The 19,347-nt window shown below is 42.7% G+C and overlaps 1 protein-coding gene across 2 annotated transcripts in view; it reads left to right on the top strand.

The window, feature by feature from the left end:
• The first annotated feature begins 202 nt into the window (after positions 1-202).
• TOP2B (DNA topoisomerase II beta) overlaps positions 203-19,347 on the top strand; it is a 97,776-nt gene continuing 78,631 nt past the window's right edge. For both annotated transcript variants that reach the window (XM_055566922.1, XM_055566921.1), the window contains exon 1: positions 203-469. The gene's annotated coding sequence lies outside the window, so the exon portion shown is untranslated. The remainder of the gene's footprint in view (positions 470-19,347) is intronic.

The following is a 19,347-nucleotide window of genomic DNA, read 5'->3' as shown; positions in this document are numbered from 1 at the left end:
CCAGGGCGGCGGGGGACCGACTAGTCTTCTCTGGATCGGTCCACATTGAGTGCATTCGCTGCTGCCGAAACGAGCCGAGACCGAGAGTCTCGAGCAGCCCGGGTGTTTCGTGTTTGGCCGGCCAATTTTCCCGGGCAGGGGGATCACCTGGGGATCTTGCTAAAAACTGTGAATTCGGACTCAGCGGGCCTGAGGTCTGCGGGCACAGGAGCTCCGCGTGAGGCCGAGGCGGCGGGCTTCTCGTGCAAGGCGTTGGAGGATGTTCGCCCGCATCCAGCGGCCCAGGGCGCAGGGCGCGGGGGCCTGGGGGTCGCCAGGTGGGCTCCGACAGAAGGGAGGGGAAGGGAGACTGAGGCGGCTGGAAGCCTAGGCCGAGGCGAGGCGCTTCGGCCTGGAGACGCTGGAGATGGATGCGAACACCACGGAAGGAGGCGCCTGAAGGGTGAGCGCGGCGGACCCAGAATCGGAGGTGAGTGCGCACCGGCCCAGCGCTGGCTGGACCGGACCGGGTCCTGGGCGCCGGGGTGTAAGTGCATCTCCCCGGGGCCGGTACACGCGAAACGGGGAAGGAAAAACGCCAGCAGTTTACAGTGCCTTCTAAGCACACACGAGTTAAGCCAAGGGCATTAAAGTTTTTACCCTCTTTCTTCGTAATTAAACGTCTCTTCTTTTTCCTGTTTTTCTTGTTCCGGATTTTAAATGTCGACTGGACCGAGATTTTACTTTCGGGTTAACACGTATACCCTGATGCTGGGAAAGATTGAGGGCAGGGGAAGGGGACGACAGAGGATAAGATGGTTAGATGGCATTACCGACTCAATGGACATGGGTTTGGGTGGACTCCGGAAGCTGGCAATGGACAGGGAGGCCTGGCGTGCTGCGATTCATGGGGTCGCAAAGGGTCGGACACGACTGAGCGACTGAACTGAACTAACAGGTATACAGCCCTACATGGCACAGGGAGCTGGCTGGTCAACATGCTGAGGGAATTCCCTGGCCGTCTGGTGGATGGGACTCAGGGCTATCTCTGTGGTGGCTGATTTCAATCTCTGGTTTGGGAGCTAAGATGCCACAAGCCCTGGGGAGGCCAACAATAAAAACCAACCAACAAACAAAAAAACCCAAGTAGTGAAATACTTTTCTTCTGGGCAAGCACATGGACTTAAATGATCCATGACTCTAATCATTCTTTACCAGGAAAATCTGTTACCATCATCTTCACATTATTTCACAGTTATTTTTCTTTAGGGCATCACTCACATGCCTAGAAACACAACTCTGGTAAAACACTGAAATATGTGGCAAGCCCATAAGTCTTAAGAACTACATTGTCCAATTATACTGTGTTTTAAATTATTTTTTGTTGACATATAGTTGATTTACAATGTTTTAAATCTCTGCTGTACAGCAAAGTGACTTAGTTATACACATATATATGTTCTTTTCTATATTTTCCGTTATGATTTATCCCAGGAGATTGAACATCATTCCCAGTGTTACACAATAGGACCTTGCTGTTGGTCCATCCTCTAGAATAGTTTGCATCTGCTAATCCTAACCTCCCAGCCCTCCCCTCCCCTCCCCTCCCGCAGCCACAAGTCTGTGATAGGCTCATTTGTGTCATATTTTAGGTTCCAGGTAAAAGTGAGGTCATAAGGTGTTTGTCTTTCTCTGACTGACTTAGTATGAGCATCTCTAGGTCCATCCATGCTGCTGCACGTGGCATTATTTTGTTCTCTTTCGTGGTTGAGTAATATTTCATTATATATACATGTACCGTGTCTTTATGCATTCCTCTGTCCATGGACACTTAGGCTGTCTCCGTGTCTTGACTGCTGTGAATATAGGGGTGCGTGTCTTTTCTAATGATACTTTCCCCCCCAGTTATATGCCCAGAAGTGGGATTGCTGCAACACAGGGCAACTCTGCTTTCAGTTAGTTTTCTGAGGGACCTCCACACTGCTTTCCACAGTGGCTGCAGATTTACATTCCCAGTTATACTGTTTTATATCAAGATCTCTTATATTTGAAGGATTCATTATTAACAATCTTTAGGACATGGTAGTGCATGATGGGACTAGGAGGCCTAAAGGAGGGCCCCTCCCCTCAGCTCTAATCAAAGACTAAGATACACATGTGTGTTGGGTGTCTTAAAAGCAACATTAGGCAGTATGGTTAATTAAGTACCAGGTTGAAAAAAATTTAAGAACTTGTAATAAAGGCACCTTGAAAGGAAGGTGCTTGCTCAGTCGCTCAGTCATGTCTGACTCTTGCGGCCCCATGGACTGTAGCCCACTCTGTCCATGGGGATTCTCCAGGCAGAATACTGGAGTGGATTGCCATGCCCTCCTCCAGGGCATCTTCCCAGCTCAGGGATTGAGCCCAGGTCTCCCACGTTGCAGGCGTATTCTTTACCTTCTGAGCCAAGTCCAAGTAATTCAAAACAAAAAGCAGTTACCAGATTTTTCTGCTTTAGAATCAATTTGAAGGTATGATTTCCAATTAGCATTAATCCTAAATCCACCTTGATTGCTAGGTATTTTTCAAAACCTGAAACCAATATTAGCAGTTGTTACCAACCAAACTAAAACGGAACGATTTTAATTACTCCTTTAAAAGCGTGTATCATAAACTCTTTCAAGCATACACAAAAGCATAAAGAACAGTATACAAAATAACTATTCTCTCATACTCGCCAATCTTTATCCCAGTAGGTACTCAGTAAATGTTTGTTGAATGAATAAAGGATTCTCATTTATTATTAAACACCTTGTCTCCATATTTATTGTATCCTTGGAACCAAGGGTGATGTTTTACACTTGTTTTCTTTTCCATAGTGCCGTTCAATGATGCTTATGTGGTTGGTGTTCAGTCAGTACTTGTAGATCGGCTGATTATTTAAGGTCTAGCTCCCTATGTTTGTAGCTGCTTTTACACTTGAGCCCTAACTGGTAGCATTTTTTTTTTTCACTCGAAGCCAGTTTTAACTTAATTGAAATGGTTTTAATTGCAACACTTTATTGATGAAGTACACCTCTAAAACTTGAAAGTGAGAGAAGTGAAAATCGTTTAAGCTATAGCTTTTACTGAATTTTATTATGACATCCTAACATCTTTTATTGCTACCTTCTATTTTTAACGTTTGAATTAGCAATTTGTTTAAAGCCCTGATTTTTAATTAGAGTAAGAATAACTCAAAAGCTGATATTGCAAAATGTTTAAACACAGGTTTCTCTTGTAAGGGGAAAAGAAAGACTTGGCTTTTTCAGGGTCCTCTTGTGACTACTCCAGATGCCACAAAATCCCAGAAATTATTCCTATGCTGCCACATGCATTTATTTTCAGCTTCTTTCTCTGGTTCACTGTTTCAACATGGCTGGAAATCTCTGGGGTCCTTGTGGTATAGATTCCTGACTCTCATCTCAGTCATCCTGTGTCCCAAACAGGACGAGGGGTAGCAGGTTGACGCCAGCATCTTTTAAGGTCTCCCTGTGCTTCTTCATGGAGAAGGCGATGGCACCCCACTCCAGTACTCTTTGCCTGGAAAATCCCAGGGATGGAGGAGCCTGGTGGGCTGCAGTCCATGGCGTCACACAGAGTCGGACACGACTCAAGCGACTTAGCAGCAGCAGTGCTTCTTCAAGGGGCTAAACTTGGATGAAGTGTTAACTGCTGCTATCTTAGCTCCAGGTTTCTTGTTTGGGTTTCCCTCTCACAGTAGCTTTCCATTTCTGTTCCCTTTTCCCCCTTTCTGCTGATCCTTCATACCCCATCCCTGCTCCCACTCTGGCCCCCCCCTCAAGGGTCTCCATGGCCCCCATGATCCACCTCCCAGTTCAGAAACTTTGGGGTAACCTGGCTCACAGAATCACTACCCCTCCTCACTTAAGTCTCAGGGGATGTAGTCACCAAAGACACTGGAAATCATTATTTTGTTTCAAGTGTGAGGGGCTGTAGATCAGGGCTACTCAAAGGAACCTGTTCAGGAGATAAGCTCAAGCCTGGATAATCAATGCACACTTTCCTTTTGAGGAAAATCTTGCTACAATCTCATATTTTGGTGCAAGGTCAACTCTTCATGGACTAACAAAAGACAGTTCATGGAAAGCACAGTTCCACTAACCACATCTGGGGTATTTGTGCTATAGATTATTTTGGGGGAAAAGCTTTATTGAGATATAGTCATATACCATAGGACTTCCTTGGTGGCTCAGACAGTAAAGAATCCACCTGCAGTGTGGAACACCTGGGTTCGATCCCTGGGTTAGGAAGATCCCCTGGAGGAAGGCAGGGCAACCCACTCCAGTATTCTTGCCTGGAGAATCTCACGAACAGAAGAGACTGGTAGGCTACAGTCCATGGGGTTGCAAAGAGTCGGACGTGACTGAGCAATTAAGGACACACACAGTCATGTACCATGAAACTCATTTCAGTACATAAGAAGTGACTCAGAGTTTGCAACTTTTACCACAATCAATTTTGGAACATTTTCATCTTCATTGGGAACTTCAGAAAGAAACGTGATGCTCCTTTAGCTGTCAACCACCTGCCCTTCCATCTCTTTCCCCAGCTAATCACTAATCGACTGTCTGTCACGGTATCCTTTTCTGGATATTTCATTTAAAGGGAATCACAGAATATGTGAACTGTGACTGGCTGCTTTCACTTAGCATAATATTTTAAAAGTTTCTCCGTGTTGCAGCATGCATTAGTAGTTCATTCCTTTCATGGTCAAATTCCAATGTCTAGATATAATTTGATTATTCATTTATCAATTGATGGACATAGTTCCTTTTGGGTATTATAAACAATGCCGCTGTGAACATTCATATGCAAGCTTTTGTATGGATGTACAGTTTCAGTTCTCTTGGGTATATGATTAGGAGTGGAATTTCGAAGTCAAATGATAATTCTGTTTAAATATTGAGAAGCTGTCAGATGGTTTTCCAAAAAGTGACTGAACCATTTTATGTTCCTATAGCTGAGTATGAGGATTCTGATTTCTCAATATTCTGCCAGCACTTCTATGACTTTTACGGTCATCTTCCTGGATGTGAAGTGGTACTGTGGTTTTGGTTTGTCTTTCCCTAATGACTGATAATGAGTATCTTGTCATGTGCTTATTGGCCATGTGTCTATATTCTTCAGAAAAATGTCAATCCAGATTTTTTTTTTGTCCTCCTCAAAATTGGCTTATCTTTTTTTATTGGAATTATAAAAGTTCTTTATTCTGGCAACAAGTCCCTTATTAGCTCTGATTTGCAAATTTTCCCCCCTCTTTGGCTTTTCTTTTCACTGTCTTGATAGTGTCTTGTTGCACAGGAGTTGTTAATTTTGATGAAGTCTAATTTGTCTTTTTTTCTTAATGGTCAAGCTTTTGGTGTTTCAGAATTCATTCCAAATTCAAGGCCATGAATATTTACCCTTATGTTTTTCTCTAATAGTTTATAGTTTTGACTCTGCATGTAGCTCTTTGATCCACTATTTAATTTTTGTACATGGTGTAAAGTAAGGGTCCACCTCCAGTCTTTTGCATGTGGCTATCCAGTGTTCCAGCACCATTTGTTGACAAGGCTACTCTTTCCCCATTAAATGATCTTGGTACCCTTGTTGAAAAATCTACTGACTATAGATACAGGATTTATTTCTGGATTTTCAACTGTATTCCACTGACCAATATGTTTATCCTTATGCCAGTTCCACACTGTCTTGATGAGTGTTGCTTTTGTAATAAGTTTTGAAATTGGGAATTTGGGGGTCTTCCAATTTTGTTCTTCTATTTCAAGATCATTTTAGCTGTTTTAAGTCCTTTGAGTTTCCTATGAATTTTAGGATCAGCTTGTCAGTTTCTACAAAGAAGCCAGCTGGGATTCTGCTAAGGATTGCATTAAATCTGTAGATCAGTTTGTGGATTATTGTCATTTTAACGTATTGTCTTCTAATCCTTGAATATGAGATGACTTTCCATTTATTTAGATCTTATTTGATTTCTTTCGACAATGTCTTATGGTTTTCAGAGTATAATTGGTAGTTCTTTGGTTAAATTTATTCCAAAATATTTTATTTTTGATGCTATTGTAAATGCAATTGTTAATTTCATTTTTGGATCATTCATTGCAGTTCTTACTCATTAGGGACATATAGAGGAAAAAACCAGCTATTGCAGGGCAAACCTGGCTGGTCTTCTGTGAACAAGCATTTCCTAAAAGAAATTGCTTGAGATTCTATGTAGAGAAAAAGTATTCCATGTCAAGTAGTCTTGGAAGATGTTTCCTGTTTGAAAGCTTCATGATCTCTGTGAACATATAGAATAATCTGAGAAATCAGGCAGGTTTTAAATCCTAAGGAAGCAAAGTCTTTTGTCTATTTTGAAGTACTTAATCCTGAATGATTTTCAGACCCTTCTTAGGATGTGATGAGACAAGAATTTATGTGTCCAGTGTCTTGAAAGACAAAGTTATGCTATTTCATAATTTTGCCTAGAGTAGACGTTGTCATGGTTGGTCGTAATATTATAAAATGTACTGTTAGTGCTAGCGAAAATAGTTCTTTTTGAAAGTGACATTTAAATTCACCCAGTAATATACTGTCTTGTTGAATTGTTTCCTCCTTGGATTGAGTATCATAAATGTTCATGATCAATACTGTGTAATGATAAGGATAGGGTATTCAAGACTGGAGAAAGGGGCCTTGGGGAGCTACTAGATGGGTAAGCTTTGGGGAGCTCTTAGATGATTAAGCATACACAGTTTGGAGTTTAGGAAGGTAAGGAGTAAAGACAACATGGCCTGGGAGTTGGACATGCTCGTATTAGAGTCTTAGCTCTGTGTGTGACCTGAGTGATAGTGAACATGTGTGAAACTGAATCACCGTTTTATCACTTAAAAAAATGGCCTTAAGAGCTGTATCACTTTATGCATAGTCTGGTACATACATAACTCAAACGTAAAATGGCTTTGTTCTCTAAAGTAGGGCTATATACATTTATATTCCACCTTGCATATGCTTTACCTATAACCTTCAGATTTGTGTCTGATTTGAAGGAATGCTGGGGACTGAATTCCTGGAAAAGTTTAGGGCCTTGCTTCAAGACAGTGGACCCAAGCACTCCATCGACCTGAACTGCACTCCAAGCTGGCTGCAGGCCAGCTTCGTTACTACTGTTGTTTTAAATTTTTCTTTATTTTGGCTGTGCAGGGCCTTTGTTGGTGTGCGGGCTTCTTGTTGCGGTGGCCTCTGTCCTTGTGGAGCACGGGCTCTGGGCCCGTGGACTCGGGAGTTGCAGCTCACAGGCTCCAGGGCACAGGCTCCGCAGCTGTGGTGCCCACGCGGGCTTAGTTGCTCTGTGGCATGTGGGATCTTCCTGGGTCAGGAATTGAACCCGTGTCTCCTGCATTGGCAGGCAGATTCTCTACCACTGAGCCCCCAGGAAAGCCCTGCAGGCCAGCTTTGAATCAAGCAACTTACCTAGAGTGTTCACCAACATTTTTTTCCATCTTCTTTCCCTCTGATTCATTCCCTCCTTCTCTCTGAAATATGTCTGTCCTGACAAAACCAACTTTCTGGAAAAGTAATATCTTAGTCTGTCTGAGCTGCTGTAACAAAATGCAAACAAACCAACAAACATCCGTCTCTTAATTCTGCAAGCTGGTAAGTCCAGTACGATGGGACTGCCAGACTTAGCATCTAGCTGACTCTCTTCTGGGCTCCTGTGTCTTCGAGTGGTCTAAAGGGCCAGGGAGACCTCTGTGTCAGGCCTCCCATTGCCCTCCCTCTCCCTGCTGCCTTCATCTCCCTTAGCAGCTAGCTGATTTCTGAGCAGCATCAAGTCACCTTGGAAATAACTACTCAGTCTCATTTTCCTTGTACATACTGTTTTCTTCCATAATTTCAAATGCCTAATATACTGCACCAATGGATGATACAAGAAAACTTGTACATTTTCTTTTATTAATAAACATATAATTTTAACATTATAATTAGTGTTACAGATTGTTCTCCCCTGGTTTGTGATTTCTTCAAGGGCAAGGCTGTACCGTATTCATGTTTCTCAGGCCTTTTTTTAAATAAGGGCATTAATCTCTGAGGGTAGGCCCTTGGGCTAATAGCGTCCACAAGGCCCCACCTCCTAATACCACCACACTGGGCATTAGGATTCTAGTATGATGTTTGGGGGGAACACAAACATTCAAACAAAAATATGTGAAGTATCATCTAGTCAAGTTGCCAGTAGCAGTGATATTTGGCAATTTTTCTATCTTCTCTAAATATGGACCGAAAGGCATTGTTTTCCATTAAATTTTGCAACTTTGTCATGGAGGATGGTGAGAAAGTATGGAATTCTGTTTTGAACAGATGACCCTTTCCTGATGCTTCTGGTTTTATTACGTTTGCCTGATGACTAATTCCATTACACCTCTTCTACTGGGCACTGAATCACTGGTTAACTTTCTGGGGAAGGAAAGCGCCAACTTTGGGGTTTTGATGCTTTTTTGGATTTAGATCTGGTCCTGTAGGAAGTTGGTGAGAAAAGGAAAGAATCACTAGTTATAAGAGACAGAGTAGAGAGAGAGAAAATATCAATAGAATTCATGTCTGACACCAAAGCATAACAATGCAGAGGCTAGACTTGGTTTTTACCTTCTCCAAAACGATTTTTTTGTGCTGGAGATAACAACTCTCCAAGCATAACTGTTGACAGGATGATTGAATGATAGCAAGTTACTGGGGGCCATAATAGTGCTTTTATTTTTAATTCTTGAATTTGTTACAATTTAAGTTTATTAGCAAATGATTTGGGGACTTGTTTTGAGCTGATTAATATTAAATGTAAAAAATCAGTCAAGGGGCAGAACAAGGGAATTTTGGAAATAAAAACAAATCAATTCAATAGAACTTCACCCAGTTCATGTAGAGGCCGTTGCGGGTTTGGAGGAATCTGGGTGGATCTTCCTCAATAGAAGTGAATGAACAGTGAGCTCATTTAGGGCCTGAACAGCCTGAGCAAAGGTATCTGTCTTGTTGTGTTCAACTCTCTCCAGTGGAAGAGGCTGGATGATGACATGATGTGAACCTGTCGTTTCCAGAAGCATGGCTTCTTCCTCCATGGTCTTTGAAGAGGACATTTTAATGAAAGGAAAATATACCAAAACAATATTTTAATAGCAAAGCACAATTTTAAAAAATGCTATTGGAGTATGGGCTTCCAGATGGCTCAGATGGTAAAGAATCTGCCTGCCATGTAGGAGACCCAGGTTTGATGCCTGGGTCAGGAAGATCCCCTGGAGAAGGGAATGGCTACCCACTCCAGTATTCTTGCCTGGAGAATCCCATGGACAGAAGAGCCTGGCGGGCTACAGTCCATGGGATTGTAGAGAGTAGGGCATGACTGAAAAACTATCGCTTAGACTTGTAGTTGATTTACAATGTTGTGTTAGTTTTAGGTTACAGCAAAGCACATCAGTTATACATACACATACATACATTATTTTCCAGATTCTTTTCCCATTTAGGTTAGTACAAAATATTGAGTGGAGTTCCCTGTGCTATACTGGAGGTCTTTATTTTACATATAGTGACATGTACATGTTAATCCCAAACTCCTAATTTAACCGTCCCCTTACATTTCCCCTTTGGTAACCTCGTTTGTTTTGCAAGACTGTGAATCTGTTTTGTAACTAAGTTCATTTGTATCATCTTTTTAGATTCCACACATAAGTGTTACATGTGATGTTTGTCTTTGTCTGACTTACTTCACTGAGTATGATAATCTCTACATTCATCCATGTTGCTGCAAATGGCATTATTTCATTCTCTTTTTATGGCTGAGTATGTATGTATGTGGAGAAGGCAATGGCACCCCACTCCAGTACTCTTGCCTGGAGGATCCCATGGATGGAGGAGCCTGGTGGGCTGCAGTCCATGGGGTCGCTGGGGGTCGGATGACTGAGCAACTTCACTTTCACTTTTCACTTTCATGCATTGGAGAAGGAAATGGCAACCCACTCCAGTGTTCTTGCCTGGAGAATCCCAGGGACGGGGAAGCCTGGTGGGCTGCCGTCTATGGGGTCGCACAGAGTCAGACATGACTGAGGCGACTTAGCAGCAGCATGTATGTATGTGTATGTTGTTGCTGTTCATTTGCTAATTCGTGTGTGACTCTTTGCAATCCCATGGACCGCAGCACACCAGGCTCTCCTGTCCTTCACTATCTGCTGGAGTTTGCTCAGATTCATGTGCGTTGAGTCAGTGATACTATCTAACTGTCTCATCCTCTGCCACCCTCTTCTCCTTTTCCTTCGATCTTTTCCAGCATCAGAGTCTTTTCCAATGAGTTGGTTCTTCCCATCAGGTAGCCAGATATTGGAGCTTCATTTTCAGCATCAGTCCTTCCACTGGATATTCAGGACTGATTTCCTTTAGGATTAACTGGTTTGATCTCCTTGCAGTCCAAGGGACTCTCGAGAGTCTTCTCCAACACCACAGTTCAGAAGCGCCAATTCTTCGGTGCTCAGCCTTTTTAAAGATCCAACTCTCACATCCATGCATGACTACTGGAAAAACCATAGCTTTGGCTCTACAGACCTTTGTCAGCAAAGTGATGTTTTTGCTCGTTAATGTGCTGTCTAGGTTTGTCATAGCTTTCCTTCCAAGGAGCAAGCGTCTTCCAATTTCATGACTGCCCATCAACATTCAAGGTGATCTTGGAGCCCAAGAAAATAAAACCTGTCACTGTTTCCACTTTTTTCCCTATTTGCCATGAAGTGATAGGACCAGATACCATGACCTTAGTTTTTTGAATATTGAGTTTTAAGCCAGCTTTTTCACTCCCCTCTTTTACCTTCATCAAGAGGCTCTTTAGTTCCTCTTCACTTTCTGTCATTAGAGTGGTATCATCTTCATATCGGAGGTTGTTGATATTTCTCCTGCCAATCTTGATTCCAACTGGTGGGTCATCCAGCCCAGGGTTTCTCATGATGTACTCTGCATATAAGTTAAATAAGCAGGATGACAATATACAGCCTTGACGTACTCCTTAAACTGTCAGTTGCTCCATGTCTGGTTCTAACTGTTGCTTCCTGACCTGTATACATGTTTCTCAGACAGGTTAAGTGGTCTGGTATTCCCATCTCTTTAAGAATTTTCCATAGTTTGTCATGATCCACACAGTCAAAGGCTTTAGGGTAGTCAGTAAAGCAGAAGTAAATGTTTTCCTGGAATTCCCTTGTTTTTCCTATGAGCCAACAAATGTTGGCAGTTTGATCTCTGGTTCCTCTGCCTTTTCTAAATCCAGCTTGTACATCTAGAAGTTCTCGGTTCACTGAGAACCTGTATCTAAAGCCTAGCTTGAAGGATTCTGAGCCTCACCTTGCTAGCATGTGAAATGAGCATGATTACATGCCAGTTTGTACTCTTTGGCATTGGAATGAAAACTGACCTTTGCCAGTCCTGTGGTCACTGCTGAGTTTTCCAAATTTGCTGACATATTGAGTGTGGCACTTAATAGCATCATCTTTTAGGATTTTTAATAGCTTAGCTGGAATTCATCACCTCCACTACTTTTGTTTGTAGTAATGCTTCCTAAGGCCCACTTGACTTCAGACTCCAAGATGTTAGGCTCTAGGTGAGTGATCACCATTGTGGTTATCTGAATCATTAAGACCTTTTTTGTGTGACTGAGTGAAGTTGCTCAGCTGTGTCTGACTCTTTGCGAGCCTATGTTCTGTAGCCTACCAGGCTCCTCTGTTCATGGGATTTTTCTAGGCAAGAGTTACTGGAGTGGATTGCCATTTGCTTCTCCAGGGGATCTTCCCAATCCAGGAATCAAACCCAGGTCTCCCGCATTGTAGGCAGATGCTTTGCCATCTGAGCCATGAGGGAAGTCGGAGGTTAGACTTCAGAGACCTGAAGCCTTTTTGAATAGTTCTGTGTAATCTTGCCACCGCCTCTTAATCACTTCTGTTTCTGTTAGGTCCTTACATTTCTGTTCTTTATTGTGCCCATCCTTGCATGAAATGTTCCCTTGATATCTCTAGTTTTCATGACATCATTTCTAGTTTTTCCCATTTTTTTCCTGTATTTCTTTGCACTACTCATTTAAGGCCTTCTTATCTCTCCTTTCTATTTTCTGGAACTCTGCATTCACTTAGGTATGTCTTTTCCTTTCTCCCTTGCTTTTTGCGTCTCTTCTTTCCTCAGCTGCGTAAAGACTCCTCAGACAACCACTTTGGCTTCTTGAATTTCTTTTCTTTTGGGATGGTTTTGGTCACTGCTTCCTGTACAATGTTATGAACCTCTGTCCATAGTTCTTAAGGCACTCTGTCTACCAGATCTAATCCCTGAATCTATTTGTCAGCTCCACTGTATAATCATAAGGAATTTGATTTAGGTCATACCGGAATGGACTAGTGGTTTTCCCTACTTTCTTCAATTTAAGCCTGAATTTTGCAATAAAGAGCTGATGATCTGAGCCACAGTCAGCTCCAGGTCTTATTTTTGCTGACTGTATAGAGCTTCTCCATCTTTGGCTGCAAAGAATATGATCAATGTGATTTTAGTATTGACCATTTGGTGATGTCAATGTATAAAGTCAGTCTCTTGTGCTGTTGGAAAATGGCATTTGCTATGATCAGTGCATTCTCTTGGCAGAAGGCTGTTAGCCTTTGACCTGCTTCATTTTGTACTCCAAGGCCAAACTTGTCTGTCATTTTGGGTATCTCTTGACTTCCTACTTTTGCATTCCAATCCCCTATGATGAAAAAGAATCTTTTTTTTTTTTTTTTTTTTGGTGTTCTAGAAGGTCTTGTAGGTCTTCATAGAAATGTTCAACTTCAGCTTATTCAGCATTAGTAGTTGGGGCATAGACTTGGACTGTTGTGATGCTGAGTGATTCGCCTTGGAAACGAACAGCAATCATTCTGGTTTTGAGACTGCATCCAAGTACTGCATCTCAAACTCTCTTGACTATGAGGCCTACTCCATTTCTTCTAAGGGATTCTTGCCCACAGTAGTAGATATAATGGTCATCTGAATTAAATTTTCCCGTTCCCATCCGTTTTAGTTCACTGATTCCTAAGATGTCAGTGTTCACTCTTGCCATCTGCTTGTTGTTCGGTCGCCCAGTCGTGTCTGACTCTTTGCAACACCATAAACTGCAGCACGACAGGCCTCTCTGTCCCTCACCATCTCATGAAGTTTCATGTCCATTGCCCAAGTTCATGTCCATTGCATCGGTGATGCCATCCAGCCATCTCATCCTCTGATGCCCTCTTCTCCTTCTGCTTTCAGTCTCCCAGCATCAGGGACCTTTTCAATGAGTCAGTTGTTCGCATCAGAGGACCAAAATACTGGAGTTTCAGCTTTATCATCAGTCCTTCCAGTGAATATTCAGGGTTGACTGGTTGGATCTCCTTGCAGTCCAAGGAACTCTCAGGAGTCTTCTCCAACACCACAGTTTGAAGGCATCAATTCTTTGGCTCTCTGCCTTCTTTATGGTCCAGCTCTCACATCCATACATGACTACTGGGAAGACCATAACCTTGACTGTACCAACCTTTGTTGGCATGGTTTGTTGGACCTTTGTCTGCTTTTCTATGCACTGTCTAGGTCTATCACAGCTTTCCTGCCAAGGTGCAAATGTCTTCTGATTTTATGGCTGCAGTCACCATCTGCAGTGACTGTAGAGACAAGAGGAAATCTGTCAGTATTTCCACCTTCCCCCTCTATTTGCCATGAAGTAATGGGGTCAGATAGCATGATCTTAGTTTTTTTTTAATATTTAGTTTTAAGCTGGCTCTTTCACTCTCCTCCTTCACCTTCATCAAGAAGCAAAGTTCCTCTTCGCTTTTAGAGTGGTGTCATCTGCTTATCTGAGGTTGTCGATGTTTCTCCTGCTTGTAATTCACTCAGCCCAGCATTTCTCATGATGTGCTCAGCCTGTAGATTAAACAAACAGGGTGACAGCAGACAGCCCTGTCGTACTTCTTTCTCAGTCTTGAACCAATCAGTTGTTCCATACAGGGTTCTTAACGGTTGCTTCTTGACCCACATTCAAGTTTCTGAGGAGACAGGTAAGATGGTCTGGTATTCCCATCTCTTTAAGAGCTTTCCACAGTTTATTATGATCCACAAAATCAGAGGCTTTGAGGTAGTCGATGAAACAGAGGTAGATGTTTTTCTGGAATTCCCTAGCTTTCTCTATGACCCAGTGAATGCTGGCAATTTGATCTCTAGTTCCGCTTCCTTTTCTAAACCCAGCTTGTACATCTGAAGCTCTTGGTTCGCATAATGCTGAAGCCTAGCATGCAAGATTTTAAACATGACCTTACTAGCATGAGAGGTGAGTGTAATTGTCCAATGGTTAGCACATTCTTTAGTACTAGCCTTCTTGGGAATTGGGATGGGGATTGACCCTTTCCAGTCCTGTGGCCACTGCTGGCTCCTCCAGATTTGCTGACATAGTCAATGCAACACCTCAATGGCATCATCATTTAGGGATTTGAATAGTTCTACTGGAATTCCATAGCATCCACTAGCTTTATTAACAGCAGTGCTTCCTAAGGCCCACTTGACTTCACTCTCCAGAATGGCTGGCTCTGGGTGGCTGAGCACACAATTGTGGTCATCTGGTTCGTTTGGATCTTTTTTGTGCAGTTCTTTCCAGCTCTCCTTGATCTCTTCAGCATCTACTAGGTCTCTCCTGTTAATGTCCTTTATTGTTCCCATCTTTGGGCAAAATGTTCCCTTGATATTTCCAGTTTTCCTGAAGAGATCTCTCTCTTTACCCTTCGGTCATTTTCTTGTCTTAAACACTGTTCGTTTTAGAAGGCCTTCTCGTCTCTCCAGGCCCTTCTTTGGAAATCTGCATTTAGTTGGATATACCTTTCCCTCTGTCCCTTGCTTTTTGCTTCTCTTCTTTCTTCAGCTGTTCGTAAGGCCTCCTCAGATAACCTACTTTGCCTTCTTGCTTTTTTTTCCCTTTGGGATGGTTTTGTTTGCTGCCTCCTGTACAGCATTGCGGACCTCTGTCCATAGTTCTTCAGGCCCACTGTTTACAAGTTGTAGTCCCTTGAATCTACTTGTTACCTCCACTTCATATTCATAGGGGATTTGATTTAAGTTGTACCTGGCTGGCCTAGTGGTTTTCCCCACTTTCTTTAGTTTAAGCCTGAATTTTGCTATGAGAAGCTGATGATCTGAGCCACAGTCAGCTCCAGGTCTTTTTTGTTGTTGTTGACTATATAGAGCTTCCATCTCTGGCTGCAAAGAATGTAATCAATATGATTTCAGTATTGACCATTTGATGATGTTCCATGTGTAAAGTTGTCTCTTGTGCTGTTGGAAAAGGGTATTTACTATGACCAGTGCATTCTCTTGGCAGAATTCAGTTAGCCTTTGCCCTGCTTCATTTTGTTTTCCAAAGCCATACTTGGCTGCTACTCCAGGTATCTCTTGACTTCCTACTTTAACATTGCAATCCCCAGTGATGAACAGAACATCTATTTTTTGGTGTGAGTTTTAGGAGGTCTACTAGGTCTTCATGGTCTTCTGTGTGACCATGTCCAATTTGCCTTGATTCATGGTCCTAACATTCCAGGTTCCTATGCAATGCTGGTCTTTACCAAATTAGACTTTACTTTCACCACCAGACACACCCACAACTGGGGGTCATTTCTGCTTAGGTCCAGCTGCTTCATTCTCTCTGGAGCTGTTAGCAAGTGCCCTCTGCCCATTGGACACCTTCCGACCTGGGGGGGCTCATCTCCCAGCATCATCTCTTTGCCTTATCATTCCTGGGGTTCCTGGGGTTCTTGCAGCAAGAATACTGGAGTGGTTTGCCATTCCTTCCTCCAGTGGACCATGTCTTGTCAGAATTCTCCACTGTGACCCTTCCATCTTGGGTAGCCCTACATGGCATGGTTCATAGCTTCATTGAGTTATGCAAGCCCCTTCAGCACGACAAGGCTGTGATCCATGACAGGTGTGTGTGTGTGTGTGTGTGTGTGTGTGTGTGTGTGTTTGTGTATATCACATCTTCTGTGTCCATTTCTCTGTGGATGGGCATTTAGGTTGCTTCCTTGTCTTGGCTCTTGTAAACAGTGCTGCAGTGAACATTGAGGTGCATGCACCTTTTCAGATTACAGTTTTGTCCAGATACATGCCCAGGAGTGGGGTCATACGGTGGCTCTTTATTTAGTTTTTTTAAATAAACCTCTGTACTGATCTCGATAGTGATTGTAACGATTTACAGTCCCACCAACAGTTTAGGACTTCTGTCCACACACGCCCTCTCCAGCATTTGCTGGCAAAACTCATCTTTGACATTACCAAAGCCAAGCACAAAATGGAGCTAGTCACACATCTCTCTCCCGTTTAACTAGAATATTTGATTTTTGAGCCCTACTGGCAAACAATGGATGCTCTCATTCAGTGCTGCTGAAAGAAGCGGGTTGTATTCCTTTTTTCAAAAACCAACAGTGTGGGCAAAGTATGCAACATTTGGTATCAAGTTACAGAAAAAAAGGTTCTGTAAAATCATGAAGGGGTAAATGCAACTCACTGGTCCTATTTCTCAAATTATTACTCTTACATTTGAATAATGGGAGGGCTAAAGGAAATGATGGAAATACTCAGGAGGAGTATCAAATCCAAATTCTTTACATTTTACAGATGAGGGAACCAGGCACCCCGAGAAATTACACTTTGAAACAAATGATTTAACCAACAAAACCTGTAAAATTCAGGCCAGGGAATTAGAAACAGCTGTGAAAAACATTCTTCATGGTTAGTTCCCGCAGCTCATTGAACAAACGAGATGTAACATGACCAAGTGAAGATGAGAGATAGCTTAATTAAAGAGCAAGAAATGTGTGATAAGTTCCTGAGAGAAATGTACAACCAGGGTAATGGCAACACGTTTCTAGTTTTTACTCCTCTGCATTATCAGGTGAAGCAGTCATCCCGTGGTTGGCAGGGGACAATCTGACATCTAGGTTGCTTCCATGTCTTGGCTATTGCAAATAACGTCGCAATGAACATTAGGGTACATGTGTCTTTTTTGATTTATAATTTTGTCCTGATATATGCCCAGGCTTTCCCAGGTGGTGCTAGTTGTAAAGAACCTGCCTGCCAATGCAGGAGACATGAAATGTGGGTTCAATTCCTGGGAAGATCCCCTGGAGGATGAATTGGCAGCCTACTCCAGTGTTCTTGCCTGGAAAATCCCACGGACAGAGGAGTCTGCCGGGCTAGTCTGTGGGGTCACAAAGAGTCGGACACGACTGAAGTGACTTAGCACAGATATATGCCCAGGAGTGGGATTGCTGGATCAGATGGTAGCTCTGTATTTAGCTTTTTAAGAATTTGAATTTTGACCCTCTGGAAAGGGTCAGCTCAGATGCTGTGGAGACTACTTCATCACCAGTGAAATAAGAAAGCAGTGACTTTCCGGATGGTGTCTTTAGGAGGGCAGATTTTAAAATGACGTCTCATACCTGGTGCTTGCCTGGACTTAGAATCACTGATAATTTTTTTGTTCTTAGAACTCTAATAGCAATCAGTATTTATTCATCATATTATTCTTCCATCAGGTAATTCATCAGAAGGAATATTTTCATTTTACAGGTATGAAAAGTAAACAAAACAGAAACAGAGAATCAATAGCAACATATCATCTGTTAAGCTTTTGAGGACTTGGTTCATTGTTTTGCCAGAGGTCCAAAAATCCCCAGTAAGGGGGAAATTTTAAGGTCACTGCTGTGAAGGAGCCATTACTTGTTAAAAAGAGGAGAACAAAAACCCTGACCCACTTTATCTTATTTTTCTAGGGGGGGGGAGAATTTGTTATAGTAGGCAAGTTAGCCTAATCTTAGAGATTAGATTTGGGCTCTGATTTCCTTTTCTGTAAGAGTAAGATAACTAATAATATTCAAACAGAAAGACTTAAACTCCAAATGTAATCATGAGACTCCACTGTTCACAAAACCTCCATTGATTTCCCCCCACCTTGGACTGTATCGGAGCAGAGAGTAAAATCCGTGACGTGACCGCATGTGCCCTGCTTAGTCTAATCCAGACGCTGTTTCAGTTCAGTCGCTGAGTCGTGTCCGACTCTTTGCGACCCCATGAATCGCAGCATACCAGGCCTCCCTGTCCATCACCAACTGCCGGAGTTCACTCAGACTCACGTCCATCGAGTCAGTTTACCTTCTTTTATTTCCTCAGCTACCCCATGAGCCAGCATCAAAACAGGCCCACTTGTGCCGTGGCCAATCTTGAGTGTTCACTCATACTCCATTCTCAGAACTCAGCATGTTTTTTAAGCTTTTCATTTTGTATCGGCGTATAGTTGATTGGCAGTGTTGTGTTTCGGGTGTGCAGCAAAGTGATTCAGTTATGCATGTAACGATTCTTTCTCAAATTCTTCCCCCATTTAGGTGGTTTTTATAATACTGAGAAGTCAACATGTTTCTAAGGGAGCCTCTCCCATCCCCCTACCTTGCTATGTTCACCACTGATTTCAAATGTCTTTCACATGCTTAACTCAAGGTATGCTTCATGCCTCTGGGTTACTCCTGTATCTGTAGTACCTGGTGCCCCATCTGATACCTAGGAGGGGCTTAAGTATTTGTGGAATGGAAGGAAAGAACAGCTGATTGCAATACTCAGTCAACATTCACAGCTGTTAACTAGCAGATTGATTCTGAATTTGCTTCACTCTCCCTCTGTTGCTTGATCCGCCTTGTTTTCAGTCGCTCGGGGTTCTGAGACGTCGGCCTGTCTCTGGGGACCAGCAGTTTGCTGCTGTGTGCGGTGGGAGCTTTGTATGTGTCTGCACGACTGCCATGAGGGCAGGTCTAGGACCCTGACCTTGGATCTGCTGCCGGCATACACTTGCTCAGCTTTCAGGGCACTGCATCATCATTGGATATATTAACTATGGCAATACTACCTCAGCTCTCTCTTTATAAAATTCATGAGGTTTCCTGTTTAAATGTTTATTGCAGATGACTTGTTCTGCTATGGGCACCTTCTAGAAAGCTGAAAGAATTTTAACTTCTGGTACTGTCTGAAAAAACTGAAAGATGTTTGTGAGAACTGCTTTTATATTTATTTTACTCTCAACAATTAGTGATACTGTTCAGACAGTCTCCTTTAGAGTGGCTTCTAAAACAACCTCTGGATAGTCAGCTTACAGTAGAGCTGAAGATTAAAATCACTAACTCTGGTGACAGGAATAGACTGGGTTCCTAGCTCCCCTTTACTACTTAGAGCAGTGGGACTTCGGGCAACCAACCTTCCTAGCCTTGGTTTTCCTATCCTGTAAAAAGTAGTTTATAATAAATCATA

The sequence above is a fragment of the Bubalus kerabau genome, chromosome 2, assembly GCF_029407905.1.
Source record: "Bubalus kerabau isolate K-KA32 ecotype Philippines breed swamp buffalo chromosome 2, PCC_UOA_SB_1v2, whole genome shotgun sequence".
NCBI lineage: Eukaryota > Metazoa > Chordata > Mammalia > Artiodactyla > Bovidae > Bubalus > Bubalus kerabau.
This window is presented reverse-complemented; position numbering and strand designations above follow the sequence as displayed.